The following is a 21,615-nucleotide window of genomic DNA, read 5'->3' as shown; positions in this document are numbered from 1 at the left end:
GCAAAGCTGCAGTGCTTAACATTTTGTTTTTCTGCCTCTGTTCTGGGAACAGAATTAATGTAACAATATGTGTATGCCATGTCTATCCCACCGGACTGAGCGAGCATTTGTGTGTATACAGCAGTAGCAGCAGGGGTGGCTATGGGAACTCAGGTTTTTTGAGCATTTTCAGTCATACTTTGCAGCTTTGCTGGCACAATGTTGCTGTTGCCTCCATCTGTCTTGACCTGAAACAAATCACTGCTCTACTGAAAAACACACACACAGAGAGAGGGTGAACTCATTTGACAATGGCTACAATCTAACAGAAATTAGTTTTAATTCAAAAGTTATGCACTACAGTTATAATGTGTGCACATGGAAATGTGGTAAAAATGGAGATAAATTGTCACATCACAAATCTCATTATACTCAAACACAAAGCCATTCGTGACTTTGAAATGACACGTCATGCCGGCTGCTTCAAATTGGGCTCAATTTGAGTGAGAGTTCGAGGTGCTTGGGGAACATGCCGACAATCTGATCATCAGTCGAATAAATTGGTCTCACTCACTACCAGAGATGATGAATCCAAACTATAAGGACTGGAAATCTTTCATTTAAAATACCTCAAGTCAAGCAGAGGTTGTTTGTAAATTCCACAGGTGCAGCCTTTGGGTCAAGACAAGACCTGTGAACCACCTGTGCTAGACTGTGGGCCCGAGGCCCTGCAATGCCCTGGAACTAATGCGGCAGAAGTGCTTATCGACAGTGTGGTTAATTGCCTCCAATCCAATGTGCGTGGACATGCTACACTGCACTCGGTCAACAAATCATCATACATCAAATATATATATTTCTACTACCATGGCAAATCTACAGTAATGGGCACCAAGTGTGACTTATCACAGTTTCCCCTTGGTTATGTTCTGTGTATTGGTCTGTCTTTTTTTGGGAATGATCTTTGGCTTAGTAGTAATGACATCTGGATGGGGACATACAGACGAGCCCCACTAACGATATTGCACACATTTTTCCCCACGTCTAATCAAGACGGATGAATATTAATATCAGTCCATGAGAGTAAATGGACCAAAAAGAAAAAAAAAAAAAATCCTCCCGTCTTTCTTCCTTGATAAAAAGAGGAAACTTTATGAAAGCATGACAGAGATTAGCCCTGAAGCTACAGTTTGGTGTAATTCTCCACACGTCCCACTGAGAAATTGCAGCTACTTTACCGGCACATTATCGGTCACCGTGACACTCAGCCTACCCTACTCTAGACGGTGACACGTAAAAAAGCAAGTACAGCAAACGAGAGTATAACGTAAATGTATCAACAAAAGGAGCAACGGCAACGTGTAGTGAAGTGAGCGTAATTGATGCTTAAGTAGAGTAAATCAGGCACTTAAATCATTACATCAACACAGTAGCGAAGGAATTACTGTATGTAGCAGTAAAGGATTATCCCATTTGAAATGAAGGCACCTCCATCAGAGAGCAGCATGTTCAACGCATTAACTGTGATCTAGGGAAATGGTTCGTGCTCTTATGTTTTACATTAACTCGCTGTAAGTCCCATCTCTCCCACCTCATGTCTGCACATCAGTGTGTGCCCACGTGTGTGAGCTTGTGCTGTATGGGCCTTTACAAAATCATAAGCGTCACATCAAAGAGAGGTCTGCCTTCGCTCAACTCCTGTACATGAGAGGAAAACATGGCAGATTTCCTTTCACGATTCACACTCCCTTAATCAAGCAAAACGCCCGGTACATAATCTACAATGTTTCTTCCGAGTTCATATTTCAACAATAAAAATTAACATCGTAACGACATGGAAAAAAATTAATCTGATCAATGCAAGCCGATCTGAATTCCAGGAAATTCATCAGTGAGATTTGGCCACCTGCTCATACTGAGTGGGAAGAGCTGAAGACTGACTGCTTTATAGCCTCTGCAGATGGTGGTGAGACCTGGCACGGCTTGAACTATAATATGAGTCAGCCAGTAACGATCATAATCAAAATGGCTGGTGGCATTAACTCTTAAGCAGAACTTCAAATATCACTAAACAGGGAGTGATCGTCGATCTGCTAAAAAACTAAATGAATAACACATATTTCTAGAAATTGCCAAATGAACGCTAGAATACATACATAGACAATTTTCAAATGTGACCAGATTTTAAAAAAACGTGGGAGACCACAGGCGCAAGAAAATCTGTAACTGATTTTCTATGTTTTAATCCTGAGAAAGCACGGACTAGACAATCCAGACACAGGACCACACACTCATATAATTTCAGGGAGGAGATTCCAGAGATTTGGGATCTCACAGAAAATCACATGATTTAACGTGACTTCAGAATATAAACAGACATGCAGGTGGACTGTCAGTGTCGTCAGTTAATAGCTGTTGTGTGTGCGATGTTTTGTGCTAAGAAATGCCAAAATTTGGATAAAGTCATGGCTGGGAAGACAGAATTAGCTTGAGTTCAGTTATAAAAGTACACAAAATGAGTTTCCCGTCAACTCGCTCACGCCCTCAATCGCTGTTTAGTCTTAAATATCAAACATGTTTAATACTTACGAATTGAAATGAAAGGTCAATTATCCTCTAGTGTGGGCAGACATTAGCAGACATTGTTTTCTGTAGAAACAAGACCTAATGAAAAAGCTAAGCTAATTTTTAGCAGGTAAAAGGTGTACAACAGTGTTAGCATGTTAGCATGCTAAAGGCGTTGATTAGCACTCAACTCAGATGAGACAACTGAAGAATTGGAGGTCTATATTAACGCATATTTTTACAAAATGCTTAAAATAAAGGCTGGAGAGGAAATACTAAGATGGTAATTAAATATGCAAGTTAATAGCGTCCATCCAAGAACAGCAGCAGAGGCAAAACCTACTGAAAAAACTAGCATGCTAATTTATAGCAGGTAAATAGTTTTTTCATCAGTGTGGTGAGTTAACATGCAGAAAAAGTATTAGCAGTAAAATTAAATATCAAGTAAGGTAGAAATACAGAAATCCATGAATGTCTAATCTTCTTCATACAATCAATTCAATATTTACCCACCAAAGAAGAGAGAGGTTTTTAAAGCTCTTAATGGTTTGGCACCATCTTACCTCTCTGAACTCCATCATCTTCACACCCCATCCCGAGCTCTGAGGTCTAATTAAAACCAAGCCTTTTCTGTAGCTGCTCCTAAACTATGGAACAATTTACCCACTGAAATTAAATCTGCTCCCACTATTGAACATTTTAAATCACTTTTATCGACCCATGTCTTCTTCTTGGCCTTCACTTTAGGAACTCGGACACTTCTATCAAGACTTTTTACAATTTTTATGAACCATGTTTTTTTAAATGTGCTCTAGAAATAAATTTGACTGGACAGACACTTTTAGACACTCCGCAGTGTTTAGCCAAAGATCATAGCACGTTCCTTATGACACTTCCACAGTGTCTGCAGTCACCAGCCCTCCTTAGATACACACGCTCAAAAATATCCCACATCAAAAACACTGGCACAAGACTGCCTCCATCACCTGCACCATGCTGGGATCATAAGCACTTTAACCAGACTCGTGAAGGCGAAAGTGCTTTTATTGCGTCCAAGGCCTCTAGTTTATCGCCCGCCTTGAGAGGATTAAAAAAATTTAACAAAATGAAGTTTACCGTCTGTGGCCCTTAGAATCCCATTATGTTTCCTATATCTCCTTTCACTCATCCTGTGCCCTGCGAGCCTGTGGTACAACAGCTATTTTCTACATAAGGATATTTTCCACCTCACCACTTCACAGGCTGGATTATCCCTTTAGGTGGGAAACTGGTAAAAGTGCAGAGGCACACACACACACACACAGACAGATATTTCTACTGACACTCATCAGTACTTACAGCAAACACACACACACACACAACATAATAATACTTTTTGGAAAAAGAAAAAAGGGGGATGAGGATAAGAGAATAAGAGAAGGAGGCAGTAATGCAACATTGACATCTGTCAACTGCCATAAAAAAACAAAAAATTGGAAGCAGTCAACCGACTCAGACAAGTCTATGCACGGAGACAAACTCATTCATTCATCAGCATAGTTTCATCTCGTGACTCTGTTCTCCAGGTACAACCTACAAGGTATGCTGTAGCTATTCATAAATACAAGAGCTAACATGACCGTTAAATGCATGACATCAACCGAGGAGAAAACGTGGAAAAATGCACATGCATGCAGGACGCCAGTGCACTGACAGTGTGCATGGAGAGAGAAAATATGCACGGTGGAATGAGTAATATCACGATATGTAAGAGAAACTGCACTTAAAGGAGCTGCACTTCAGCTCGTTGTGAAGAAGTGTTTCCCTTAATCCAGATTTTTTTGTGACCTAAGGGGTTCCTGGAAAAGTTGAGAACACAAAACTTTTCAATAAAGCACCAGAGCACAGCACAGTCAGCTCAAACAGGGTAACTTACCAGTGCAGATGAGTGAATCTTCATTATCTTTCCCCCCCCTCGAGTCCCAAGTAATGTCTTAACGGCTGAGAGAAAATATTCCCAAGTTTTTATCCGAGAGAGGCAGCAAAAGAACAGAAATAAATAAATTCAACTTTGCAGCAGGAGAGGTTATTGGAGATTATGAGCTGAGAGGTACATGAGAATCGATGGGTGTATCCTGGTGTCTGTATCTGAGTGGAGGGAGGAGGTTGCTGGAAGAGTGGTTGAATGACAGACTTTTCTTTGCAGGGCTCGAGTGAAGCGCTGAAAAAAAGTTTGGGGGAGAGGGGAGGGAGTGAAACTGCTGCAACCTGTTGACTCTGAGGGAGAGGGAGAGGGAGAGAGAGAGAGAGACAGAGAGGGGTGGGGGTTAGTGATGAGCTTTGACCTGGTAAGGAATGCATTACTACTGTGCTACAGTGTTACAGTGATTTGAGGTGGAGACACAGACAGGCAAGATTTTCCCCTCAGGCTCATCAGAGGAATCAGAGAAGTGAAATGATGAAAAGTCTTCCAGCACTCAGTAACCCAGCCAGGTTACAAACTTATTTACACCTAAATAAATCAAGTTTAAACAAAATGAAGCATATTGTCAAAGTTTGAATCGTCTTAAACCTGCACTGCGTACACTTTTTGTTGTTCATGTTATTTTTATGGGGTTTTTTTCCACTTTACGGAGATACAGTATCTATGTACGCACTGGCGGACTCTGACTTATAAGGTTTTAGTCTTGGTTTTAGTCCCCTCCCTCTATTTATGTATCTTTCTGCAAACGAACTACAAGGCACTACGCCTTACGCTTCAGTGACAAGAGCGTTCAGTTTTGCTGCCCCTTTAACTGTCAACTTGTTTTTAAACCACTGTTTTATTTTAATTTATTGCTCGTAATCTGTTTCTTGTATTTGTGATATTTATTGAGACATTGTAAATGAGATGTTAAAAGTTAAATAAAGGTTAAAAAGTCATACTCCAACCTGTTTGATATTAAACAAATCACTTCCTGTATGCAGCTGATGAGGCTCACTTGAGTGTAACAGACGTTTGTTTCTATTTAAAAGTTACGGACTTAACGGTTTAAACTCAGTTTGCAGGAATGCACACATCCAGCCCCCAAAAAACTGTCTCATATTAAAAATTGGACACATAAGTGACTTTTCACAGCGCAGTTTTATTTATCTGCATCTGTTTCGCATGATAATAATGCGATGTGAGCTGCATTTGTCACCCTGCATCCAACATTAGTTTATGTTGCATCCAGTGAAGAAGACACCGCATGATAAATATAATAACAATAAAAAACAAACAAACAGCCAAGGTCAATTTGCTGAAATGCGTGCTCTCGTATCCCCCACGTACCTTTGTATTAAAAAAGGGTTGTATATTCACACATAAACCGGAGCAGAATAGCTTGTAGAGCAAACACCTTCCCAAAACAGAGAAGAGGAGACAAGAGGATAAATCTGCGGTGTTTTACAAGCCCGTCTGTCTAAGTGTTTGTGCACGTGTGTGTGTGTATTGCGGGGCACTGGGTCAAATTTTAATGGTGGACACGAGGAATGTGGTGACCGGTTTAATAGGGTTTAGCCAGCTGTCAGTCTTGACACACAATAACTCAACACACACACACACACTGCTTTCACACTACTCAGGAAACTGCACTGACTTCCATTCATTTGTGCAAATTTCTTTTAACTTAGGGCCAGATTTGAAAATGTGAAGATTCCCGGGGCCCAACAGTCCCTTCAGACCTTTAATTTATACTGTTTTATATAATAATTTTAATGTTATTGTCACATTTATCATTTTTAAGAGGGCAAAGTAACCAAATCTAAGCCGCGCAGGTGTGAACACATGAAACAACTCTGCCTTCCTTTCACGTCGGGAGTCAGATAACATTATAACAGGAAATGAATGCATGTATGTGTCTTGTCACGGCTGGGATGCAACCTGGGACTCTGGTTTCAAAGGGTAAGTTCTTACCAGCTCAGCTAATGGGGATGACACTTGACCGGGGACTAATTTTCTGTACCAGTCCGTCACTGTCCATAAATTATACATTATAAAACTGAAGCTGTGGCCCGTGATTGGCCTTTCGACATGCCTGGCACAAACAAAGCCTAACCTTAACCATAACCATTTAAAGGAATACTTCACCGATTTGCATTTAGCTTAACTGTTATCAAAGATGGTGGACACTGTTTATATTCTGGGAATGAGGTCCCGTCCCACTACGAATGGGTCAAAAAAGTGCGGAATTAGCGCTGCAGTTTCAAGCCTAAGTGTATGTCTCGACTCAGGGGAAATTGGGAAGTATAATTTTTCAAAAATACTACCCCCATTCTAGTAATACAAAGCTAAATGCAAATTGGCAAAGTATTCCTTTAACCTTAACCTAACCAGAATTCAAATCTTGACCCTAAACTTAAAGAAGTTCCTCAGAAATGACTCCTCTGCAGGGTCAGTCAGTCATCATCTACCGCTTTATCCTCAACCAGAGGGTCGCGGGGGGTGCTGTGCCAATCTCAGCTACATCGGGCGATAGGCGGGGTACACCCTGGACAGTTCGCCAGTCCATCGCAGGGCCACACACAGATAGAGACAAACAACCATTCACTCTCACACTCACTCCTATGGTCAATTTGGAGTGTCCAATTTACCTATCCCCACATTGCATGTTTTTGGACTGTGGGAGGAAGCCGGAGTACCCGGAGAGAACCCACGCACACACGGGGAGAACATGCAAACTCCATCCTCTGCAGGGTGTGACTGAGAAATGTGTGCAAATGTTAATCGATTCTGTAGAAATGGGAGAATATATTGCAATATTTGCACCACAGGGAGAACAAATGCAATTGATTTTAAGCATTGAATTTATTGACTTGTCCAAATGAAAAACATGTTCTGTCTGTGTATGTTACTAGTGTGAATGTGTCTCATTGACTCGCACATTGAATCCATCCTGTCTCCACACACTGAGACTGTGATCATGAGTGAGTGACCCTTATGTCCATAAATGTGGAACATCCCATACACTGTGTATATAGCAATGTGCACAAAATCTGGGGGGGCATTTTGTCTGAAATTGGAACATCTGTTGAGGGGGAAGTTCCCATTCAAACAGTTTAAAATATACAGCCTAGAAGGGCATCAGATAATCTGAAGACAGTGATGTTACTGAATGTTGCTTGCTGTTAAAAATGAGGGAACAACCAAGCGGAATCCTCCCTGTTAGCCGACAGTCACAACACCAATTTAGTCGAAAATATTATGGAAATCGCAACAAAATGTGCGTCAAAATATGACTTTAGATGAATTATTGTCTCAATCTATACACATCTTATTCCACAGACGGAAGAGAACATGTTTGTTTCTCACAGATCTGCACAGATATCACACACACTAATCATTTTAAATACGTCTTAATCGCAATTAGACATTCATTCAAAACTTTTCAGCCAATAATTCACCACTGATACTCGCTTTAAATATATAAATCATACATATTTAATCATCGTCATATGAATGTGATGATTTTAAACGTCCACTCTTGAGAGATTTAAGGGAGCACTCTCTGTTTTCACGAGCTTACACAGTTCACGGCAAACGCAATTTATATTAAGCACATGCTATTTTTTTTTTGAAGTATTAGGTCTTGTGCTGCGATGATCTACTGCTGACGTGACTGCAGTAGATCCAGACGCTCAACGCAGTGCGGCACAGAGCGGAGCAAAGAGCACATGGCTGTTAATTCAAACTGCATGTGGCTGGAATGTAAATGAGTGTCAGACATCGGTGTGGAAGGATCTTCTCATCAAGTTTCCTCAACGGTGGGAGAAGCATGATGAAGTACACGTGTGTGTGTGTGTGTGTGAATGTATTCCGATGTGGAGAAAACGATGATGCTGCTTTGGCCTCGGGGGCTGTCTGAGCTGCAGCTGACCTCCCCGACATGTTAGGGGAAACGCTGCATCCGTCAGCACGCTCTCACCAGACGGTCAAAGGTGAAGGTGTTTATTTACATCGTTTACGTTCCCCCGATGCCGTGGAAATGGGCCCTCGCTATAAAGATAACCCTCGCATGCTGAGAGAGGAACATAACTTTTAACTAACGTTCGCCTGGGTTTATTGTCTCGACCGCGTCTTGAGCTCATAAACCGTCTTTTAGCGGCAGGTGTGATTAGATATAAAAGGTGTTGTGGATCTGTAGGGGGTGCTCAGATGGAGAGCGTTCACCGGGCCTCGCCTCAGCTAATTGCCCACACCCGGAGCGGGGCCCGACGTATATCCCCACCCCGAGTCACGTAGAGAGGAAAAGAGAAACAGAAAGCAAGAAGAGGAGAGGAGGGGAGGGGGAAACTTGTAACAGAACAGTAAATTATCAAAGTGGGAGAGGGTTTAAATATGGAAGGCAGGTGTTTGCGCACATCAGGTCTGAGTGTGTCAGCATTCACATGTGCTCATCACTCATTAGGAGATTCCACGGGTTGCCAGTTTCACTGACAGCCCAATAAAAAATGTCACTCACGCGTATTCATACAACAAGCGTCTCCAGACTGGGAGGTGCATCAACTCTTCTCCTCACAAACTTTTCTCCGACTCAAATAAAGGTAAAAAAAAGAAAAAGAAAAAGAAATAAATCCGTGCAGACATGTTTTTCTCCTCACAGCTCTCAACTCTAATTAGTTAAACATAAGTAGCGAGTTAAGCATGAAGGCAAATTATAATGTACAAAAGTCAAGGTGCCAGTGAATATAATTAATGTTCTGTTCTAGAATAACCTTGGTCAATCACCGCCCGTGCCTCGTGGCAGCTATTCGAGGAGCTCTTACTTCTAATTTGATGAAATACAGATTTAATGTACTTCTCAACTCTTTATTTCTCCACCTCCCTTTTTCCTCCCCCTCCTCCTCCTCCTCCTCGCTCCACTGGCTCCATCAGAGAGGTTATGAGAATGGAGCGGTGCTTTCGCCGCTGGTTGTAAGGCACACCGGTAATTGTTTGATTTCTCACACGGCACTTTAATTATGTAAAGTTGGAGCTGTGAGTTAAATTTTTAGATTTTATGACTTTTTTTACACAGTTGTCTATATTACTAGTGGGCAGGTTGATAATATAATATTAATGGACTCTGTTAAACCGAGTATAGAGATTTTTGTTCTGAAATGTAATGACATTTTACAATTTCACTTTTTGGAATCAGTCACCGCAGCCTGAGTGGTTTGTTTTTGCCCATTCCCTGACTCCTTCCTTCCTGTGGTGTTACTATAACTATTGATCCACGGACAGCGTGACGTACACGTGTGAGGCAGATTTGGCACATTTGTTTGGTTTCACACCAGGAAGATGGGCAGTTTTTCTCTGGCTGGAGGCTAATGTAATTCTGACTCACGTCCATAAACCACACAAACTGGGCAGAGTGCCTGCTGCTGCCAACTACAACAGGTCTGCTCAGTGCCAAGCCTTTTTGCACACAGACATACCTACAAACACACACACACACACACACACAAATATGCTGTCGCCGAGATGCACAAAGACAGGATGAGCCAACTACAAAAGCATCCACACACACATCTTCACCCCCAGTGTGTGCTCACTCGGCGCCCTCGGCTCACGCCGACAATTTTTGTCATGTTAAATTAATTTCATAAACCAGAGCGACTTCCCACCTCGGACTGAGATACGAGCTGTCATGGCAACAGAGGGAAACAGCGGTTGCAACACGAGGGCTGGTTTGTCTTGACAAGCCGTATCGGAGCGGAGAATTGAGATGCAGCAGAAGTCCGGGGCCGGGAGAGGGAGAGTCACAAGTGTGTGTCCAATTACCACTCTGAAGCCCAACAAAGGGAAATCAAAAATAACGAACGAAGGCCAATTCTCTTTCCTCTCTGTGCTTAAGAAAACACGGCGTCACAGCAAATCCAGTATTAAACACAGAGAACTAGAGATGCACATGAGAGGATGTGACTCAGCTCTCTGATTTTCTAACAATACAGAGTCCTCTGTCTACAGAAGATGCTGCACAAGTGATTTAGCTTTAGTACATGTTTTTATGCTATTATATTAATACAAATGTCACACTAGAGCTGAACAATTCATCGAAATTTGATCGAAATATCATTGTAGATGCATTCACGTCTTGATCTATACACTCAAGACACTCAAGATGTATTCCAATAATGATGGAATAATAATTCCATCATTATTCTCATTATGAAAATGAGAATAATGATGGAAAACCTACCATTCCCTCGCGACTCATATAGCAATCCCAATTAGATATTTATTAAAAATCCTTCAGCCCTATTAGTTGCACTATTGTGCAGTAAGTTCACACGAGGCCGTGTTTCTCAGTACAGCAGCGGTTACATCTCACGTCGACCCGGCGACACTGCACACAGGAAGTGATTTGTTTTACGGTATGTCAAGAAAGATGGAGGCACAATATGCCTGAAAACCGCAAATGAAATGTTTTTAGAAGAATTCTACTGCTGAGAAAAACCTGGTTTGACTGGATAAATGCCACATGTCCGCTGCTCCGGTGACCAGATCCCAACAGAGTAAATGAGACAATGTGGGACGTCCGTTACCAGTGCTGAGAGGAAGTGCAAAATGTTGACAGAATGTCTATTTAACCTGAAAGATGACTGTAAGTAACGAGTGTACGACTGGTAAAGCTATGGCTTGTAAAATAAAGCCCCGTTTACAAGAATAACATATAAGAAACAAGTAACTAATTAAGTATCTGTAACTGTGGCTGCAGCTTTTTATTTTGCAATTTCTTCCATAGTCTGTTGATCTATATGACTGAAAAAAAACACCTATCAGAAAAAAGGCATCTTCTTTTCTTTGCCGTTTTTTTTTTAACCTCGAAATCTTTGCAAAAATCCGTATCATCTGTCACTGACTAAACTCAAACTTTTCCCCGAGGCGCCGCCCCCTGCTTCTGACAGGTTGATCGACATCATTCTAGCAGTTCCGCGGTGATGGACGTTCTACTTGTTTTTTTGTTTTTTTTTACAGTCATTAAATCAGATGTATACATTTTACATCTGTCTAGAGCTGATTAGAATGTGGGACATCGTCTTAACCGTTTAACACCTGAGCAGCATTTTTTTTTAGCCAATTTTAACCATAAAAGGGCCAGAAAATGTCCTGTGAGTAAGTGCTTTTGCCTGTTTTTTCCAGAATAACTTTTAATACGTTATTTACAACTTACTGCATGTTAAAATAGTGTATTAACAATTTAAAATGAAGAAAAAAAAAACGTTTTATTGAGAAAAACACTGTAGTTGTACATGCACACCAGATTGTGCGTGTTAAACAGTATAAAACATATTTAAAATAAAATCTGTTTGAGTCTTTGTCTCAATGTCCAAAAACAGGCCAAAAAATGGAAACTTATTTATAGGCTTTTTTTCCAACTCTCTCCTCTCTGGTGACAAAGACGCTGATTCTCCAGCTTCCTGCAACAGCGCGAGTGAAATTACCGTAATGACCACCACAGCTTTCAGAAACTATTGGGATTTTTCCGATAGCGCAAACTGTCACATAATTACAGTAAAGCAAATGTGTTGCTTGTGATACGCTCGCTGTTAAAGGGTTAATATGTGGGACAAGGGAGGCAAATGTTGTGCACACCTGGTCACCCTTGTGCCTGTCTGTCCACTGCGCTGTAGCTGTATACACACAAACACTCCCTCAGTCAGAATATTGCTTCATAGAGCAGCAATAAAACAGTGTATCATTGTTTCTGTTCACAAAGACCAACGCTGCAGCTTTAAATAGAGGATTTTACAAGAAGAAAAGAAATACTATGAGTGATGTACTCTACTGTATGTGCACAAATGATTGAGATACACCAAAACCCTGTGTGCCTTGGGAGTAATGACTGTATTAGTGGCCTGGAGACATGTTTTACGAGCATGTGGGATTTGAATTTTTTTTTTTTTTATGAATCAAGTTCCTACCTGCCCAGCTGTGTGTCTGTCACTCCAAATTGGGAAAAACGTTTGGCTGCTTCAGTAAAACAGAGGAGCTTCCACACACGTCCCTCCTCCCATTCTCTATACAACTCACACAGGATTTGACTGAACTTGTTTAAACAGCGTCTACAGAGAATTGTATCTGTGCATACACTATATGACGACGCTTTGCTCAAGGGGTTCAAGGAGAAAGATTAACAGCATATGTTTCTGCATATATATATGTATATATATATATATACATATATATATACACATATATATGTATATATACGTGTGTGTGCGGACACCTGTGATGGAGTTGCCTTCCTGCATTTTGCACTCGGTGTCTCTGCAGACTCCTCTCTCTCTCACTTGTCGTTCCCATCATTTGGCTGCAAAGCACAAACAACAACGAGGTTAAACCACTGACTGGTTAACCCTGGGTGTTTCTGTCAAATGACACCGCTTCATTAAAGCGGAGGAATTTAGGATAAACTTTGCCAATAAAAAAACCGAAGGGAGGGGAGATGAGGAAAATGTGAATGTGAATATAAAGAGGGAACAGGGTGGTTCCCTCTTTGGTCTCATTTTATTAAAAACGTAAAGTAATGACACGGTTTTTGGACACGGAGTAACGCAACGTTTCTTTAATGTGTTTTAGGTCATTAAGTCATTGTTTTCTCATAAAGACAATTAATGTTCTCGAGGGGAAAGGACAATAAAAAAAAGGCTTGGTTTACTTTTATAGGGGGACCCAAACTATTGCAACAGCTGAAATCATTTTGAATAGGTTAACCGGCCATTTCCAGCAGGAGATACTGTCAAAATGACATGCTGGAAGCCACACAGTTGTTTGTCTCTGAATATTCTGTGTATACTGTACAAATATAAATGCACTCCCTCCATCAGTCAGGCTGCGAACTCAGTGAAATGTGTCTTCTCCTGTTGTACACTGATGCGAGTCAGCCACAGCTGAGAGATCACACACACACACACACACACACACACACACATAGAACGACTAGAGCGCATGGCTATTCTTCTAAAGACCTTAACTACAACCAGATAATGCTTAACTTTCACCTTAACCTAACCACAATTTAAAATCTTAGCCCTAAACTTAACTTAGAGGAATACTTCACCGATTTGCATTTACCTTAGCTAGTATTTTTGAAAAATTGTGCTTATGATAACCCAATTTTTGAAAAAGTGTGAAATATGTATATAGCCTTGGTCCGAGGAAAATGTCTGAAAAATGTCTTTTTTTTTTGCATATAAACATGACAGCCAAACAGAAATGCGGCCTTAGCAATAATGAAAACAAGCATAATTCCTAGCATTATCTGTCACCTATAAACAATATTAGAGTAACCACAAACATATGACTTCAAAATAAAGCACAGGCTCGTGGGAAAATTGTCCTGAAAATCCACACCCCCTACACGTCCCTCTTCGAGTACTTTTTTCACATCACAAAGCCTTTGAAATGTCCCTCTTTGGTCTAATTTAAAATGCATGGTGCAGCTGAAAAGGGGGGCGAGGGCAGTCATTTGTTGCACAGTTGGGAGTCTACACCTCCTCAGGACGCGATGACGGAGGAAATATTCAGCGGATCACTCGATTTCATGGGAAGTGGGCTGTGAGCGTACAAAACGCCAACTTAAGGGAAATGAAGAGGTGGTGGGCGAAAAAAAGAGAGCGGGAGATACAGTGACAGAAAGGGAGGACAGGGTAATGAAAACACCTCCAGAGGCTGCAGTCATGCACAAATGAAACAGGCTCAAGTAGAAATGATTTTTGACCAACAGCACGAAACACAAAAGTCCCTGAACAGTGAGAACGCGGAACATGAAAGGCAGGGAGGGGAGGGGGGGAGGAGAAAAGTGAAGGTTATTGCTAACACATGCTGCAGTTTTGGCAGCGTTTCAGCCTCTCTGGCTGTGACAGTGTGGCTCAGAAGAACTTTTCACAGAAAGGAGTGGGTGACAGAAGAATGATGGGATGGAGAGACAACACACAGGGGAGGTGTGTATAGGCAGACTGAGGAGACTAACATCTGCAGGAGGAGAGAACCACATGGAGGAGTACGGAGACGAGACGACGAGATGTCAGGGACAGAAGAGGGGGGTGAGAGAGAGAAAGGGAGGTCTGTTAAACTGCTGCGTCACCTTTTCAGAGCGCCTCGACAGTTCAGGTCTGAACGCTTCCAAACTGTCCTGCATTCACTCTCAGATCCAACCACAAAGACACATTCATAGGTTGTTTGAGGACCTTCCTGAGCTATATTTATTAATTCATTCATCTTCTACTACTTTATTCTTCACATGACGGCTGTGGGGGGGCGCTGGTGTCGTCCCAGATCACCAGTCCATCACAGGGTCAACATATAGAGACGGTCAATGTGTGAGTGACAGTAGAGTGTCCAATTTGCCTAATCCCCAAAATCTGGTTGTTTTTGAACTGTGGGAGGAAACCAGAGACCACAGGGGGAAAACCCACACACACACACACAAGGAGAAAATGCAAACTCAATTCTGAGAGTTTGCATCTTGTTCCGACCGGGTCTTCTTGCTGCAAAGGCAAGAGTGCTAACCACTACAGTGCAACTCAATGTTAAATTTATTTGTCGCCGAGCTTTGATTCCACTCACACAAACATCTGTGCAGTCAGAATCGATCAAAACATGGTTTTGTTCTCGCAGACAGACACGACATCCGGCAGTTTATTTGAAATAAAAAATAAAAAAAGGAGGACGCTAGATCAGATCATATGTGGTCACAGGAAACACATCCAAGACATGGAATAATCCCAAGTGTGCACTAGGGGTCAGGGGTAAAAAAAATCGATACACTGAAATATTGCGATATTTTACATGGTGATATTATATCGCTTTTTTTTTACGGATTTACTGTGTTGTGACTTAAATATCGTGATTATACCGCGTTGTGAGCTAAGTATCCTGATGTCGTGACTTAAATATCGTGCTAATATCGTATCGTGACTTAAATATCATGATGTCGTGAGTTAAATATCGTGATGTCGTGAGTTAAATATCGTGCTAATATCGTATCGTGACTTAAATATCGTGATGTTGTGAGTTAAATATCGTGCTAATATCGTATTGTGACTTAAATATCGTGATGTCGTGACTTAAATATCGTGATGTTGTGACTTAAATATCGTGATGTCGTGAGTTAAATATCGTGTTAATATCGTATCGTGACTGAAATATCATGATGTTGTGAGTTAAATATCGTGCTAATATCGTATCGTGACTTAAATATCGTGATAATATCGTGTTGTGGTGTCTCTGGTGATTCACACTCCTGGTGTCATATTTGATGGTTGGATGATACCACGAGGTCTGAATAGGGGCCACACATTCTCACAGATTATCTCTCTCTCTCGCTTTTTTACCTTCCACTTCTTATCACAGCTGGATCCACAGCTTCCCTCAGGGACAGGAGGGCATTTCCTGCCTCTCTCTTGAGGTCAGCTCACCCTGGAGGGGGCAGTGTTGTTCCAGTAAGAGTATTTGTCTGGACATGTCCACCTCCACCTATCCTGAGATCTTCTTACTCCACCACACATCCATATCCACAGGCTGGGGGGAGGGAGGGAGGAGCTGGAGGACATGAGCGAGAGAGAGGGACAGAGAGACTTTTTTGCTGATTTTCTGGACATTATTGCTGTGTTGACTATTTTTTTATTTTTATATATATAACCACAAATGTTTGTAGGACAGGTAAAAGTGTAGGAGGGTTTAGGTGCAACAAATCATGTTATGTCACTTTCCTGAACACTGCCAGCTTACTTGTTTTGTCTTAAATCTGAATTGTGTGAACAGTTGACACTGTGCAAGAGTTGCAGAAGAGTCAGCAGTTTCCAAACAGGCCGTCTGTATTTATAAAAAACTATATATGTACAGTTGAAAGAAAACTGAAAGTGTTTATCACAACCGACAGTGAACAGAAACACACTTTTAAAAATGTGTAAAATATGAGTAAATACTGAGAAATGAAATATAACTTGGGAAAATAAGATTAAAGCAAATGCTGTGTGTTTGTTAATGCATGCAAACAAATGCACACACATTAAGACAGAGGTCTTAAACTCTTGGCATGCGGACCACACGCGGCCCTTCAATCGATTTCATGTGGCCCGCCGTTTAAATGTTTGTTTTTGATAATTATAGATTAATTTTGCATCATAAATATGTTTTTATTGTGGATTATACATATATATGTCGTTACTGAGCTATATTTTGAAATTATATAATAAAGCGTGACAAATGTTGTTATTGCTATGTCATGATCATGATATAAATAAGCTAATGTGGCTAAGGTACAACGGAGTGGTGAGTATTAAAAAATAAAATTGGAATATCATTTTGAGATTTAAGTCCACTTGTTGAGATAAAGAAATTTGAGATAAAACTCGACATTTCGAGAAAAAACTCATAATTTTGAGAACAAAGCTCCACATATTCCAACTTTATTCTCGAACTTTTGAGTTTAATCTTGACGTGATATTCCAGTTTTATTCACAAAATGTTGAGTTTAATCTCAACATGTCGTCTTAAAACTCCACATGTTGAGATTAATCTCACCATGGGCATAAAACTCCGTCGTAAACATGACCTTCTGAACAGCCGTTTTCCCCCAAAACAGTTTTGACTCCTCTCCACTTGACTGACCTGTCCCTTACCAGGCGTGAAGCTCCCGTGGCCCCCAGGTCATTTGAGTTTGACATCCCTGCATTAAGACAAAATAAGATACGATAATCCTGATGTGAACAAGCGTACAACAGAACTGCAGGGTCCCTTTAATGCAAAGAGAAACAAATACGAGTGAAAAACACACAATAAAAGTAGTGCAATGAGAGTAAGTCAGTGGAGCTCGACTTGTTTACAGTTTGCTCGTTATTGCGCCCAGGAGGAAAATCTCTGAGACATTCACAGAGCAACATTTAAACCAAATAAGAGGAAACGCAACAACGCGCCTCAAAAACACTCATTTGTTACACTTTGCACCTCCACAGTTAACAACCAACAAATCCGTTTTGGCAGAGATAAGATGTTTGTTTCCAGTCACAATGCTAAGCTACTGTTGCATAGCATCAATCTAACCGACTCACTCTGATTTAAGAAGGTGAATAAATGTCAAAGTATTAAATTAAACCTAATGTATGATACTGTGATTGTCTAAAAAAAAAAAGCACAAAATAACCACTGTAAGTGTACAATATAATCAATCATGGTAAAAAATCTGTATATTGATGAACGACTTCTGTATTGATTATTGCAATTACACACGACAGCGCCTCTATTATCCGCACTGACTCTTTTTTAATTACACCAGAGAGTGGAGATCAGGAGTGAAGGAGACAGTAAAAAAGTGAGAGGGGAGACACGACGACGCACAGATAGATAGATGAAGCGAGACACTGCACCAAACTAATTAAAACAGAAACTTTTTTCTTTTTTTTTTGTTTCAGCGAGTTGACAGCGAATGAATCTGGCAGGGAATTAATCTGTCCTCGGGGAACACAATACCAAGTTACATATACACCCCACACACACACACACACACACACACACGCAGGGAGGTGCAATGCAGAGTGCCGTTGCCATAGTTACTGAGTGTGCCACCACATCATGCGGCAGAGTAAATGCAGAGGTGTGTGTGTGTGTGTGTGTTATTTAAGCTTTCATTATACCACCACCCTGACCTATTCCAACATCCTCTACACGAGCTTACAAAGGTTGCAGTGATAAATCCAGAGCGTTCCCACTGAAATAGCAGCTTTCGTCACCGTTGGTAACAGCAGCTCCCCTCATTAGCTCTGAGGTGAACTGTCACTCGTGTAGTCAGCCAGGACATAGTGGAGGACAATATTTGGCAAGTGTGATACGTACTGTAAGCACTTCAACTCAAGGCTCGAATAAAGTGGTTTGCTTTTTTTTGTCGCGTGTGAATGGGGGACGTGCTGTATTTAACTATGCGGAAACAGAGCTAAACGTCTGTGTCTTTATTCATGCAACTGTGTGTCTGTTGTAGTGACAGTAGATTAGACTCTTATCTTAAAAGGTCCAGTGTGCCGGATTAAGGTTTATCGCCACATATTGAATATAGAGGCACGAGTATGTTTGGATGAGCAGGAGTACGTACAAGTACAGACTGGGATCGTCAGTGCATTGAGTTCATTTAGTTTAGGGTTTAGCTGAAATGATTAATGCAGGATTACTTGTTACAGTGAACACTTGAAGTTAGTTAGTTTACCTTTGGCCTTAAGCTTTGATTTAATATTCTTGCAAGGAAAGGAATGCGACCTTTTAAAGGGTACCGTGGACACTTTGATACCTTTGACAGCTATGATGGGAAATATCTAGCAATTGTTTGGGTTGTGTCTGTTGCAAGGTGAGGCTGTTGGACAGTCTTTTGGATCGTTGTGTTACTGTTAAATCTATAGATCGTCATTCACAACCTGGAACATCAAGGCTATATTTCTATGTATCGTTGATCCGAGAGAGGCTTGGATATGTGGATGGAAATGTAACCTGGATGTACGGCAAGTGGAAATAAATGTGCAAACCCTTTACATGACTCCTCCTTGCCTTAGGGATTGAGGATTTGAAACAGTACCATAGGAACCCTGCCTGCAGCTAACGACCTTGGGTGGCTTTGGAATTCAGCTTACGTTTGCCACTACAGTCAGTGTATGATCATATATACGGTACATATAGACGACCTGGGTGTCCTTGGGAATTATACAGAAATTCAACTTAAACTGCACATGTACACGAGTTTCCCCCCTACTTATCACGAACAGAGACGACGTTCAATAAAAGCCAAACTAACAGTGTTAAAGTTAAATGAATTCAGCCTGTTTGGAAATTGTTATGAGAAGAAAAAGTGAATAACATTTGCATCGCATGATAAATTTCACTATCTCTCTCTCTGTGATTAGCGTCCAGCGTCCATGGAAGAAAAAAACGCCGGTTCTGCTTCAGCGACATAATCCACGCAAGGCATCTTGGGCAGGAATAAAGTGGATGCACTAAATAGTTTTCTAGCAATAATAATAATCACAACAGCATGTTTAGAATCTGAAAAACATGTGGTGGAGCTTTTTTCTTGAGTCTCCCTCCCTTAGAATTACTGAAGCAAGGTTAAAAACATGCTCTCAGTGTGTCAAGTGCTATGGATTCACTGTCCATTCTTCAAGGCACCTGTGAATATACATCATCTGTGCAGGAAGGACGTACATACACACATATATATATACATATATATATATATATATATATATATATATATATATATATATACACTGTGTATGTCAGATCTTGAAATGAATGGGTGGGTCTTCTCCGCACACATGTGCGAGGTTCGTGACTCTGCGCCTGCAACACATTACTGAACTTTTCACAGACTCATTTTGCGAGTCCATCCTCGGCCTCGTAAACCCTCCCTCCCTCTCTCTCTCCTCCTCCTCCTCCGCCCATGTTTTCACAGGACATTTTAAAAGGGCTGTAACCGCCGCCTTGTGTCGACCAGCAAATCATCGTCACTGTAAATGAAAGCTGTAAGTCAGTCAAGAGTGTGGAACAGATCAGGATCCTGTCTTTAAGTATTGCATAAGTGAGTGTACTGCAGTTCAAGTCCCAAGTTTTTCTTTTTTCTCTTCTTTGTACCTACTCAGCTTATTTTTTAACAATCTGACAATAATGAAGCAGGTAGAGCCAGAGCTTTATCATGTTGGCACAGTCAAATAGAGAGTATTAACTGCTCTGGCAAATGTTAACTAAAACCGGACATAATTGAATACATTAGCCGTTAAAAACCATCAGTCAACATGCAAATGAGTTACCGCCACAACGACGCTGTACCTTTTCCTCACTGGGAGAATTTTTTTTTGGAGGATATTTGGACACAGAGAGTAAGCACTGATATATGCAGGGTTTTATTCGTTAAAAAAAAATGACGATGACAGTGTGTCGAGAGATGTCTTTTGTCTTGTTTGTACTTGGTATGCAAAAGAAAAGAAGCAGAAACAGTTTGTTTTTCAGCCGGCTGCACAGAAGTCTACTATTACAACATTATGAGTTACATAAAGTCCATATAGTTATATTATATGTAAGTGTAACATAGTACCATAGTACTACATAGGTTGAGTATATGGCAGCCTATATGGGGCAGTTTATAATGTAAGGGTAGTTTAGTTAGCGGTTAGTTGCACACGCATTACCGTAATTACACCACGGTTTGTGCTATTGTAAAAATTCAAACAGTTTCTGAAAGCAATTAGATGCAGTTATTACGGTCATTTCACTCGCGCTGTTGCAGGAAGCCGAAGAATCAGTGTCTTTGTTGCCAGAGAGGAAAGAGTTGCACATCGAGACCAAAACTCAAACGTTATTTTAAAATAATATGTTTTATACTGTTCAAATTTCATATTTAACAAGCAAAATCTGGTGTTTATGTGCAACTACAGTATTTTTCGTCATTTTAAATTGTTAACACGCAGTAAATTGCAAGGAACTGCCTGAAAAAGGGCACTTACTCACAAGCCTTTTATGGTTATAACAAGCACAAAAGACATTTTTAAGGCTTAGGTGTTAAAGGGTTAGTCACCACTACAGTTTATTTTAGGAGGGTATATTTTAAAATAAAAGCAGGTATACCACTACTATAACTACAGTATAGCATAGTATATTTGGTACTATCACAGGCTGACACATTTTAGTGCAGTAAATATACACTGGTAGAGTCTTGCGTTATCCTTTATCAAACTGATTTATAGGAACATAACCACCGATAACCACAGTGCTCTACGAGAACTCAGGTTTATATCCGCAAAGTCACTCTGATTTGTTACTTGTTACCGTTTCTGTTATTTATGGCGATATAATATCCGTTGTGGATTGAAAATATAGAGGAATTCTCTTTTCCTTCCACTGTCTGAGGCAGAAAAGTTAACTCGTAACACTGGGAGCTTTCGGCTTTCTGAAAATTGATAACATGCTCGTGCATATCCACGACGGTGTACTGCGGATGATAAATCTCTGATGTGAGCCGGTCTTTGTTCCCCACTGAAAATAGCCTGAAGAAAAGTGAGGGAAGACACACACACACGGTGATGTTTACACATTTCTGATGAACAGCT

At 40.8% G+C, this 21,615-nt stretch overlaps 1 protein-coding gene across 1 annotated transcript in view; it reads right to left on the bottom strand.

The window, feature by feature from the left end:
* col7a1l (collagen type VII alpha 1-like) overlaps positions 1-12,820 on the bottom strand; it is a 71,014-nt gene extending 58,194 nt beyond the window's left edge. The window contains exons 1-2 of the mRNA XM_058624965.1: positions 12,756-12,820; positions 4,460-4,800 (exon numbers count right to left, since the gene is read on the bottom strand). The gene's annotated coding sequence lies outside the window, so the exon portion shown is untranslated. The remainder of the gene's footprint in view (positions 1-4,459; positions 4,801-12,755) is intronic.
* Between the last annotated feature and the right edge of the window lie 8,795 nt (positions 12,821-21,615).

The sequence above is a fragment of the Solea solea genome, chromosome 3 (genome assembly GCF_958295425.1).
Source record: "Solea solea chromosome 3, fSolSol10.1, whole genome shotgun sequence".
Taxonomy (NCBI): domain Eukaryota; kingdom Metazoa; phylum Chordata; class Actinopteri; order Pleuronectiformes; family Soleidae; genus Solea; species Solea solea.
Note: the sequence above shows the minus strand (reverse complement) of the source record. Positions and strands in the feature narration are given on the sequence as shown.